This window comes from Amblyraja radiata, chromosome 13 (genome assembly GCF_010909765.2).
Source record: "Amblyraja radiata isolate CabotCenter1 chromosome 13, sAmbRad1.1.pri, whole genome shotgun sequence".
Taxonomy (NCBI): domain Eukaryota; kingdom Metazoa; phylum Chordata; class Chondrichthyes; order Rajiformes; family Rajidae; genus Amblyraja; species Amblyraja radiata.
The window spans coordinates 13421366-13433627 of NC_045968.1; the positions used below are offsets into that span (position 1 = coordinate 13421366).

The following is a 12262-nucleotide window of genomic DNA, read 5'->3' on the forward strand; positions in this document are numbered from 1 at the left end:
GTAGTGCAGTGGAGTGGGGTCGCTATTTAGTTACAGGCAGTCGAGGGCAGCCGTAGGCAATCTCCTTCGCTGACCGGGCATTTTGATTGGCTCATTGAAGTTTGCAGTACCAAGGAAAACCTGGTAGGTAAAATGCTTGCTAAACGTTTTAAATTATTTTTAAAAAAAATTTTTTTATTAGAAGCAATTGTACAAGGATAAAACACTTGGCATCTACAATTATACAATTATTGTACAACTTCATTTTTAACCTTATAACCTAAATTTAAAAAAAAGGAAAAAAAGGGAAAGCAAGAAAAGAAGAAATGAAAATATGAAGAGATGAAATAGAAAAGAACAAGAAAAAGACCCGAAAGCTACCAAAGCAGTGCAGCGCAAAGAAAAAAAGATGGAGATATACCTTCCCCCCCCCCTCATCCTCCTCGTAGCATCGGATTTAAATTTAAATTTGTGTTTCACAATACTTTTGTTGTAAAAATTCAGTAAAGGGTATCCATGTCTTAAGAAATTGATCTGTTTTTTTCCACCGACAAGCCTAATGTTTTCCAAGTGTAGTGTCTCGGACATATCTGTAATCCACATTTTCACTGTGGGGACTGTTGTCTGTTTCTAAAATGTAAGTATTAATTTTTTCGCCATTATTAGGCCGTAATTGAGGAATATCGTTAGCTTAGAACAGGCCTCTGACATACCTAATGTAATCAGTTTTATATCTGAGTCCAATTTAGTTTTAAGTATTTTGGAAAAGGTATCAAATATTCCCCTCCAGAAGTTTTGTAACTTTGTGCAGGAAGCAAAAGAATGGGTTGTAGTCGCTTCTTGGAGAAGACATTTAACACAAATAGGAGAGACATTTGGGAAGATCTTGTTCAATTTGGACTTTGAGTAATAGAGTCTGTGCAGTATTTTAAATTGTATCAGGGATTGCCTAACATTAAGAGAGCAGTAATGTATGTATAAAAGGCTTTACTCCCAACTATCCTTTGAGATTAGTAAACCCAATTCATCTTCCCATGCTCGCCTAATCATTTCAGAAGATGGGATGTGTGCAGTTAAAAGGGTGTTGTAAATGTAGGATATTAACTTACTTGTATCTGCCTTTCTATTCATGCATTCATCTAATATATCTGGGCCCATAGAATGACAGTCTTGTGTGTGTAGTTGGAACATAATATATGTCATGTCTCATGACCGTGTCCGACACAGACATTATGGGCCGAATGGCCTGTTCTTGTGCTGCAGTGACTTATGTTCTAAAATATCTTCTTTATGATTTTTTAAGGATACATATTGCACAAATAAAAGAGCTGTCATGATTGGGAACATTGTTCACTTTCTACATCTCTGAATTGAAAACATAGAGGGAGAATTGTTGTGTTCTTACTGGAATCTGAACTTTGTTTAAAAAATTGTTTTTACCTCGTTGAGCAATTATTTTGGTTGCTTGTGGATTGCTATTATTCTGAGGTTTTTAGGTCAATTGCAGAATGCAACATCTTTCTGAACATCAAACATACAAAACGAGATGTCAAACTGTTTGATATTTCATTATGTCATTGTATGTAGCACCATTTGCAGCAACAGAGAAGCAGTGTTAGAATGGTCCCAGAGAGATCTATATATTTTTTTTAAATCCACATCCCGTTGCATGCATGGCTGATAAATTGGGTTTTACAATACTGTAAATGTTGAACTTGGCGTACCGCAGATGTTTTGTGAGTGGGGAAGCAGAATAAAAGATTTCCCAACCCAGCCTTCATTGTGGAATTTTAGTGGAAGCCTACATAATTTATTGGTACAGGTATTATTTAGGAAAATTGTCTGAATACTACCAATAAATTATATAGGTTCCGATAAAAATATTTTTTGTTTGAATGAAAATTTTCATAACTTCTCTTTTCATAGCTATGATTTTATAAATCGGTTTAGTTTTAATAATGCCTTTTTCCAAAATGCTCATTAACATAAAAGCTTCTGCCAAAACAAATAAAAAATGTTGCATTAATACATTTTATTCCTGGGAAAGATAAAATGAGCGAAGTTAAAGGCAGCTCTATATAAAGTTGTGATATGATGGATGTGATTTTTTGATGTATTTTCGATGGACATTTTTGCTAGTGCTTAAAAACTTATTTCAGCGGGCTTAGAGCGGTGACACTCTCGTCTGTGATGGGCGGAAAGGTCATCAGGTACTGTACATGTGGACACAAAGAACTGCAAATGCTGGAATCTTGTGTAGAACATAAAGTGATGGAGTAACTCATCGGGTCAATCAGCATCTCTGGAGGACAAAGGCAACATATCGTGTCAGGATCTTTCTCCGGTCTCTGGTCCCTTCTATGGTTTGAAGAAGGGTCCTGTCACCTATCCATGACCTCCAAAGAAGCTTCTTGACCCGCCGAGTTACTCCAGCTCATTGCGTTTAGTTTAGTTTAGAGATACAGCGCGGAAACGGGCCCTTCGGCCCACCGAGTCCGCACCGGCCAGCGATCCCCACACGTTAACATAAGCCTACAGACACTAGGGACAATATGCACTTATACCAAGTGTACAAACCCAAGCCAATTAACCTAAAATCTTGTACTTCTTTGGAGTGTGGGAGGAAACAGAAGATCTCGGCGAAATCCCACGTGGTCACGGGGAGAACATACAAACTTCGTACAGACAGCACCCGCAGTCTAGATCGAATCCGGATCTCTGGTGCTGCAAGCGGTGTAAAGCAGCAACTCTACCGCTGCGCACTGTGTTGCGTTCTGCATGAGATTTCAGCCTTTAGTTCTTTGTATCTGCTTTTCGGAAAATAAATTCCATCCATTTGCTACATAATGCATGCAAGCCTTGGCTCTGACCAGAGCGTCCATAGAAGATGCATATTTTTTGAGATTCCATAGATAGCTGAAACATCTTAATTCTTAGTGAATAAGGTATTTTAATGTTAAATTTTAAAACATCTTGAGTTATTAGCAAGTGAATATGTTTCATTTCTGGAAAAATTGCATCAGATCTACGATTATCATTTTTCTTCATTGCTTTTTTTCCGGAGGATAGAATTGATGGACCTTTGGAAAGATACCTTGAAAGAGTGGCCAGAAGGCATCTTATTACTGATGCTTACTAATTCAACTTAAATTATACAGCTGAATTTTCTCAACACTTTTTTTAATCATCTTTAGCGCTCTGCTGTCTTGGCAGAATTTCAAGTAGCAGTAATTACTTGTAGTGTCGTTCTTTGCTACAATTCCGATTTTGACAGTTTCACTCAACACAATAACTTGCATTTACATGCATCAAAATTAACTAAGAATTTCAAATTTGAAGTAGCACTCTAATTTTTACAGGGGTTAAATGTGTATATTTTATAGAATCATCATAAGAAGCTATTGACCTTTCTATATCTGCGCGTTCTTTTTTTGCGGAATCCCAATTATATCATGTTACTTTGCCCACCCCTGTAGAACTACATTTTTTCCCGATTGTTCCGATATAATGTTAAGTGAGCACTGACTAATTTATATCCATTGCCAAGGCCTTCCGTACTTCCTTGATTGTATATGTCACATTTTTCTCCTTAAATTGGTCAATTATTCCATAACTAGGTAATCTCCTCCAACCTAATAAAACAACTAGTGACATGCAAACAAAAAATTGCAGATGCTGAAGATAAAAAATAAAAATGTAAAATGCCACACTTATTCATCATGTCAGGCAGCTTCGGTGGAGAAACAAATCAAATTTTCAGGTCAATAAAGCATTTAGATTCTACTCCGGTTTGGGCTCTTGACCATATACATACCTGTATATTTGTGAACAGTTGTGCTTTCCTGAATATTACACTGCTCCTACACTCCAATCTCATTGAAACGTGAACAGTGGCACATTTTCTGCCAATGTCCATGTTTGCACAGGACTGGTAGCTGTTGACATTGAAATAATACAGACGGCAACTTAATTACTTCAGTTATCAGGTTTCTGAACGGTCTTTCCATTAGCTAGAGTACTGCCTGATTTCCTCAATCCCAAAATGGACGTTGGATTTTGTCTATGGAACTGAAGAAATGGGAGACGTTTTGAGTCGAGACCCTTCTTCAGACTGACTGAAGAAGGGTCTCGACTCGAAACGTCACCCATTCCTTTTCTCCAGAGATGCTGCCTGTCCCGCTGAGTTACTCCAGCGTTTTGTGTCTATCCATAGAGTCTAGCTACTTTCCATTTAGGCTGAAGTCTGTAGAAGTATGCATCAAAGAAACCCTATCAAAATAAAATAAGCACACTGACTTTTACTGCTAATTTGCTGAAGAATAATATATATTTTTCTTGATAAGGTCAAGGTGTAGATGAAATTGAATTGTTTTAATAATACTCATTTTCTATGTTTATCATTGGTGTTAACATTTGGAGCAATGTGAGAATGAAATCTGCCATATCCCTCTGAAGAACAACATTTCAATGGCGACAGTAAGGCTGGCAATGATACTGTGGAAGCAAAATCTGGGTGATACAGGAAAGGCTCTTTCAAGCTATCCAGGAAGGGAAATTGTTGCTTATGTTTCCAGTGGCACCATAACTTTTGTGTGTTTACTGCAGTGGTCAGTTTCCTGACTGGAACCGTAGTCCTTTGACATCCCATAAGCATCTAATGACCTGACAATTACATTTGAATAAAGTTAACACAGTGGATTGCAAAGTTGAATGAATCCTGTTCAGTGGAAGGAGGTGGTGATGCTGCTTTTTTTTTTTTTTTTTTTAAATGTTTTTAATTTTTAATTTTAATTTTTAACTTAACTTGACTCTCTGAATAGCCGCACAAGAGTTCCTATGTGTGTAATCACAAATGGCAAATAAAGTTTTTGACCTTTGACCTTTGACCTTGATTCACTGCCTTTATTTGCAAATTAACTGCATTTTAGGCGAATGCCATACTGGTAATGGAAGATGATGTTTGACAAATTTATTGCCCAGTTGCCAGCAAATCATCTGAAATGACTGCTGTCTTTGCTGCCACAACATTAGCGTTTGTTCCCACATATATGGTTTTGGGCCCTTCGTATTGTCACCTACATATTGCCTCTGTTTCTAGATGTTGTCACTAAGTGTCAGATTTGGTATTGTTCACATAATCCATCCAGGTCACATGACACGACCTCTGTTGGTACCTTAACTACTTTAACATTTTCAAACATTTATTCAACATCCAGAACAAATTAGCATCAATTTTATGCAATTAAATATTGGGAAGAAAGAAAGATATGTCTTCTGTCTCCACAAATTCTCACCTAATGGCCCCATCCCGTTATTTTTGAAATTATGAGAAATGTAGGAATAGGTCTTTTCAGTTTGCATTACTATTTAAAAATGATCATGGCTGATCATTTAAATTCCGTCCTCTGTTCCTGCTTTCTCGTCATATCCATTGTTTTCCTTCGGCATAAGAACTGTATATAATAATTTTCTTAAATATATTTAAATATATGGCCTCAATTATCTTCTGTATCAAATAATTCCACAGGCTCACCATCATTTGGAAAAAATAAATCTTCTCATCTCAATCCTGAATGGCTTACCCTGTATCCTGATTATAGATGGACTTCCCCATCATTCCACAATCTTATCTGTCAGGATTTAGATTCATAAAGTTATACAGTATGAAAATAGGTTATTTGGCCCAACTCCTCTGTACTACCAAGTTGCTGATCTAAACAACTCCCATTTGCCTAATGGGACTAATAGGTTGATAATTTACTCTTTTTTTCTTTCTCCCTCATTTTTTAAAAAATAGTGCAGTTACACCAGCTACCCTTCAGTGTGCAGCATCTGATTCAGAATAAAAGAAAATGTCAGGAAAAAGAATCACCAATTCTTTCACTATTTCCAGGGCCACTTCTTTAAATACTCTGGGATGCAGGCTAACAGGCCATGGAGATTAATTGGCATCATTTTCTCACTGATACTAATTATCTTCAGTTCTTACATCTCACATGATCCAAAGTTCCATAACATCTCTGGTAGGTTATTTCCCTCCTTGTGAATGCAGACCAAACAATTCATGCAATTAATATAACTTTTTTTTGTTTTCCATAAAAACTCCTCTGTTTCTTAATGTAAAGGGTTGAATTTGATTTTGATCTTTTTCTTTACATTTATAGAAACATTTACAGTCAATTTGTATGTTTCCTGCAAGCTTACTTTCATATCATATCCCCACTCCCACCCACAATTTCTTGGTTCTCAGCTGTCAGGATTGCTGGGGATTTTTTGGGATCACTGTATATGTCTCCTTCCTGGATCTAAGATCAATCCTTTTTCCCCATGTTAACCATATTAACTACTCTTCCTGCTTTATTTTTGTGCCGGACAGGAATGAACTACCGCAGTTCATCCATACTCAAATGTTTGTTGATCCAAAATAAACCCCATTGGTATTGTTCCTCGTTGGATTCTGCTCAACTATTGTCTCAAACAATTGTTGTTTCCATTATTTAGATTCAGGACCCTACCACCAGTTGCAACTATGTTACTCTCTACATTCACAAACTTTCTAATTAATCCCTTCTAATTACACAATACCCAGTAAATGATGCCTGCTCTCCATTTAGTATGTTTCGCAATGTATTTGAGAAACATCCCACATGCGTTATATGGTTATATGCATTCTTGGAATACCTCCTTGTGATTTGAACAACAAATAGATGTGTCAATTAAATTTGCCTTTATTGTACCTACCTTTAATTTCCTGTTTAATGATTTTTGTGCACATTACCAATTTTTGGAGGGATGTGCAGTTTCTGCTTTGAGCTATTTATTTGCTCTACCCAAGCATATTTCACCTGTATCTATGCTCATTTTCTTCCTCACTATTGTATTGATCTCTTTAACCAGCAGTGCTACCCCACCTCCTTTTTGTTTTTTGTCTGCTAGTTTGAAATTGAACCAAACGTTTGTGATTTTAGTGCTGCACTTGACCCCGAGAATAGCCTCCCAACTAAACTGTACTGTTACTAAAATCCCATACCTCTATCTCTGCAACTCTGCCTCGAGTATAGTTTGTCTCCAGATGAAGCCTCATCTGTACATTTGTTACTTCCAGAGGTAACTATTTTCCTGCCTTCCTGGCTGACCTTAATAAACCTGAGGTTATATAACGCACTGCTGCCTGTCTACTTCTCACCATTTTCTCCACTATGTTTTTGTGAACCTATGCTGGGTCCTGGTTTCAATGTTTTAAATTGTCATCCTTGTTTTCAGATACCTAGCCTATCTCTATCTCTACAATCACCTCTCCCCAATAATGATCTGCATTCTTCTAATTCAGGCAATTTAAGAATCTCTGGTTTTATTTACCCTGTGTTGGTGGCAGCAGGGCTTTGAATTTCCAAGGCCTCCTGGTCTGCAATTCCCTTATTAAACAAATCTGTCTCTCTTTAAGATTGAATCTTAAAACCTGCCTCTTTAATCAAGCCAGTTATCTGCCATGATTACTTATTATATGCCTTGAGTTGCATTCTATTTAATAACACTTCTGTGAGGTGCCAATGATAACATTTCTGCTCTAATGGTATTGTATGAATATAAGTTCGCACAATTAGCATGGACTTGAGCAGTTTGCTTGTATTTCATGTTTGTAAGTGTTAACTCTTCTGCAACGACAATATTTGCAGTGACAGCTACATGTCTGGAGGCCAAAGGTATCTCATTCTTGGATGTAGCTTCAGCTGAACTGATTTCTGTTCACATGTTTCATCTTATCTTTGAAGCTTTGCTTGTCAGAGAGTAGAACAAAGGGATTATTTTTCACATTTCAGCAATAGGAGACCTTTGAATTAATTTAACAATTTGAAGTAAGTAGCTATCTTTATTCGAACTTTAAAGGGGAAATTATGTTATTTTTATTATGCAATTCAAAAATATTGTGAATAAAATTTAAATTGACAGATTATTTTCCACTTCCCCTTGCCATTAAAATAATTGAGCCAAATTGTGAAGATGTGAAACTGGTTTCTCCCTATTTTAAATCCCTGTGAAGTACATTTTTTCTTGAAGGCAAAGAGTTTCATTAGTATTATTGTGTCAAACGGGGATGAATGGTGCTTTGAGCATACTGATCAACAGAAGCTCTGTCTGACATGGAGAAAATGAATTGGATATTCTTTAAAGGTCATTGACAGTATCTAGATTATTTTCAGTGCAGAAGAATACAGATAGAATTGTATGTCATGTATTCTCCAGAGCAGAAATTTTAATTCTGTAATGATAATTGTAAAGTTCAAAGAGAATGAGGACAAAGTGAAATAAGCTTAAATGCTCCTATAATGGTGTGAGCAATATTAGTTTAGTGTAGAGATACAGCATTGAAACAGGTCCTTCGAATCCCTAAGTCCACACTGACCATCAATGTCATGCTCACTCTTGTTCATAGCTATCCCATTTTCTCATTCACTCCCTGCACACAAGGGGCAATTTACAGAGGCCAATTAACATACAATGTCTGGGATGTGGGAGGAAACCCGAGCTCTCAGAGGAATCCCACATGGTCACAGGCAAAATGTGCAAACTCCCCATAGACAGCACCCGAGGTCAGGATCAAACTTCGATCTCTGTTACTGAGGAGGAGCAGCTCAACAAAGTGTGCCTCTGTGAAGCCTAATGGTAAGCATTGTGGCTGTGAGGTAACATGAGGCAGGAAATAGTTATGAATCCCTTTGTTATCTCTGTAACTTCATATATTTAAGAAAACATCCCAACCACAAAATAATCCCAGATTGATGTACTCCTCTGTGTTGGTTGGAAAACAAACTACTTTGCATAGCCTTGTTTGCACGCGTTACATATGAGAGTTTTGAACTGAATGAAACAGATTAGCTAATTCACCAGTTGGAAGTTTTGTTTACCACTGGTGGTGACTTGATGGTCTTTGTTAAAGCTAAAACACAGATTTTATTTCAAGGCCTATGGAACCATCCTAAGCCTGGGCCTGGAAATGGATAGAGAAGCAATGAAAAGATGTATGCACAGTTGGATAAGTGTTTTTAAATGGATGTGGTCACAAAATAATTGAACAATCGGGATAATACAGTCATAGCATTTGTAAAATGAATGGAGATGTTTTGCACTGCAAACTACATTGTTCATGGTGGCCCAGAGCTCTGTGGATAAATATTGGGCAATCTTTTTGACAAAAGCAGTCCTTAAAATTTATGAAGATACCAGAGACTGCAGATGCTGGAATATAGTACAATAGTCAGCTGTGAAACTCAGCAGCTCAATCAGCATCTGTGAGCGGAAGGCAATTGCCGTGATTTGGGGTAAAAACCCGACATCTGAGAGTAGAGAGGAGAGACGGCCAGTATAAAGAGAAGAGGAAGAGTGGTGAGATGGAGCCAGAGGTAATTGGTGAACTGAGGAAGGGTAATGGATGATGGGCATATGGAGTTAGGTACGGGGAGGTAATTATGAAGTTGGAGACAGCTTCTGGAGGGTAATAAGCAGCAAAAGAAGGTTACCAGTGCTGAAATATAGTACGTAAGGATGGTGATAATCGAATCGTTAGGGGAAAGGTGAATGGCATCATCCACCAATTCATCTTCCAACCTTTCCCTGATGTTACCTTGATCCATCTGCTTGTCACCCTTCACATTCCTCCAATCACTTCCAGCTCGTATCTCACACTTTCCCTCTCCTCTTTACAATGGTTGTCCCCCTCTGTCTCCCGAGACCCTCTGAAGAGTAATTCTAGGTCTCTATTCGTATGGATGGTAAAATGTTAGGAGCAACATATTAAAATAAGAACATTCATGTTAACCATCAATGGTTTTGTGGAGCAGGCAGATCAAAGTAGTTTATTGTAAATGACATAATTAAAAAAGACACACGGATGTATCCCTGTTAGTTTTGTACTTCCAGCAGTTTCTTGTATTTTTCATATGCACTCTTTTCACGAGCGTTTAATGTACTCTCCTGAATAAAAATGCTTTTGAATTGGTTTCAAAAATAGTAATGAACATTACATCGTGCCAAATAAATTACTGAAATTATAAAAACTAAAATAACAGGACAGTTACAGATTTTATCCATGGGTTTCTTTGTGTGGTAGCTGATTGCATGCCAGTCAGTACGAAGATTTAGATCCATAGCTGCTGTGTTTTGCAGTTTACACTTAGGGTGTCAGCAGCACATCAATTGGGGCCAGAGGTGATGCAGCACTTAATATGTTCAGTCAACCGCAGGCATGAATGAAGGAAGGATGGATGCCAGATTTGAGCTGAAGATCATGCAGAATTGTCCCATAAATGGGCCATATACAGAACTGCAATATCCTATCTATAGTTTCAGTTCTTCTATTTTACCATCTGTAATTCATGTTTGGTCGTGTTTCCTTCTCCAGAATCAAATGTTAACAATGGAGTCAACATTAACATCTCTGCATTGAGAACAACTGAAGGAGGAGTCAAAGTGCAAATAACTTCTTAGAAGTAAGAACTGACTTTCTTTTTTTACCATTTTTCTTTAAATAGTGGAGTATTCAATGAATCAATCAAATATGATATATTCATATTGGAAGTAGTTGTTAGAAAGAACATTCTCAATATATGTATCCTGCGTCAATGATTGTATTTTAAATCTGCCATGCTGAAATATAAATCTTAAGAAAATTAATCTCTGGTTATTCACATCCTGCTGAAAGTTTGGTGAGGGAAAAAAATAATTGTCAGCTGTACTGGAGACATGTTTGACAGAAAATGCACTTTGTGGGTTACACAATTTGCCCCACTACTCTATTATAGTTATGAACTTATTGGTCCATGTAATATTTACAAAACCTGCTAATTTTCGCTGTTGGCTTGTCCAATCCAAGTTTTTTCGTTTGTTTTTTTGCATGTATACCCTGACATGCATATTTTTCTCAGTAATTTATATTTTACATATTTATAGTTACATTGATCTCTCAATTTATAATCTGTAGCATTCGCTTTTGTCATCTGTGATTTGCTGGGTCAAATTTTATCTTCTCAGATATAAATTGTAATTGATATTGAGAAGCAATATATTTAAAAAATATGTGTTGCATCCTAAATGTGATTTAGGCAAATCAGCATGGTTCATCGAGATTTCCTCTCACCAATCAATCTGACAACTGACATTTGGCTCGTGTGTTATAATATATTTATTATGATTATGATGGTGGCATAATAATAAAAAGTGTAATCAAATTTGGTTTGAACATTTGCATGTAATCAACATTTTGAGCATTTGTATCAGATTTGTACCAGATTGTCAGTGGATGGCTCTTCTGGAGACTGCTGGATTCTTGCCAATAGTGTCTTAGCATGTTTCAGACTTAAATACATGCTCTTCAAATGTACGTGTCTGAGGTGAGCTGTATATAAATGCTGATGCATTTAGACTCTTGATGTGCCAACAGACCTGCTTTTGGCTCAAGCATGGAGCACCACTGTACTGATGGGAAGAGTAGGGTGCCCTTTGTGTTGCGTCCCCTCAGCTTCCACAAGTTGGGCAGGGTTTATTGGCCCTATGCGTAAAGGAAGTCTTGTTTAGTTTATTTTTTAACAGATGCAGCATGGAATCTGGCCCTTCGGCCCACCAATTCCACACTGATCATCGATCACCCATTCGCACACTAGTTCTATGTTATCCCACTTTCTCATCCACTACCGACCCACTAGGAGCAATTTACAGAGGCCAATTAGCATGGAATCCGGAGCACCTAGAGGAAATCCACGTGCACACAGGGAGAAGATAGGCAGTTGAGGCAGCGGCTCTACCAGCTGCGCTATTGTGCCAGAAATCATGCTGGATATTACGTCCAACTTAGTATTTGTTATATTTTTTGTGTTATTCATTATTTAATAGGCAATACTTTTTAAAGTTTTATTTATTTAACACTTGAAAGGTAGTAGATTTAATAGTTGGAATGAGCCGAACGTACCTCTAATCTGTTCTTTCATATGAAGAAAGACTGGAAAGACTCGGCTTGTACTCGCTAGAATTTAGAAGATTGAGGGGGGATCTTATAGAAACTTACAAAATGCTTAAGGGGTTGGACAGGCTAGATGCAGGAAGATTGTTCCCGATGTTGGGGAAGTCCAGAACAAGGGGTCACAGTTTAAGGATAAAGGGGAAATCTTTTAGGACCGAGATGAGAAAAACATTTTTTACACAGAGTGTGGTGAATCTCTGGAATTCTCTGCCACAGAATGTAGTTGAGGCCAGTTCATTGGCTATATTTAAAATGGAGTTAGATGTGGCC

The 12262-nt window shown here is 37.4% G+C and overlaps 1 protein-coding gene across 4 annotated transcripts in view; it reads left to right on the top strand.

Moving 5' to 3' along the window:
- Window positions 1-12262, top strand: part of naaladl2 (N-acetylated alpha-linked acidic dipeptidase like 2) — a 663050-nt gene that overhangs the window by 123442 nt on the left and 527346 nt on the right. For 3 of the 4 annotated variants that reach the window (XM_033031267.1, XM_033031271.1, XM_033031268.1), the window contains one exon: window positions 10379-10466. The exons of the other annotated variant lie outside the window; for it this stretch is intronic. The gene's annotated coding sequence lies outside the window, so the exon portion shown is untranslated. The remainder of the gene's footprint in view (window positions 1-10378; window positions 10467-12262) is intronic. 4 annotated transcript variants of the gene reach the window in all.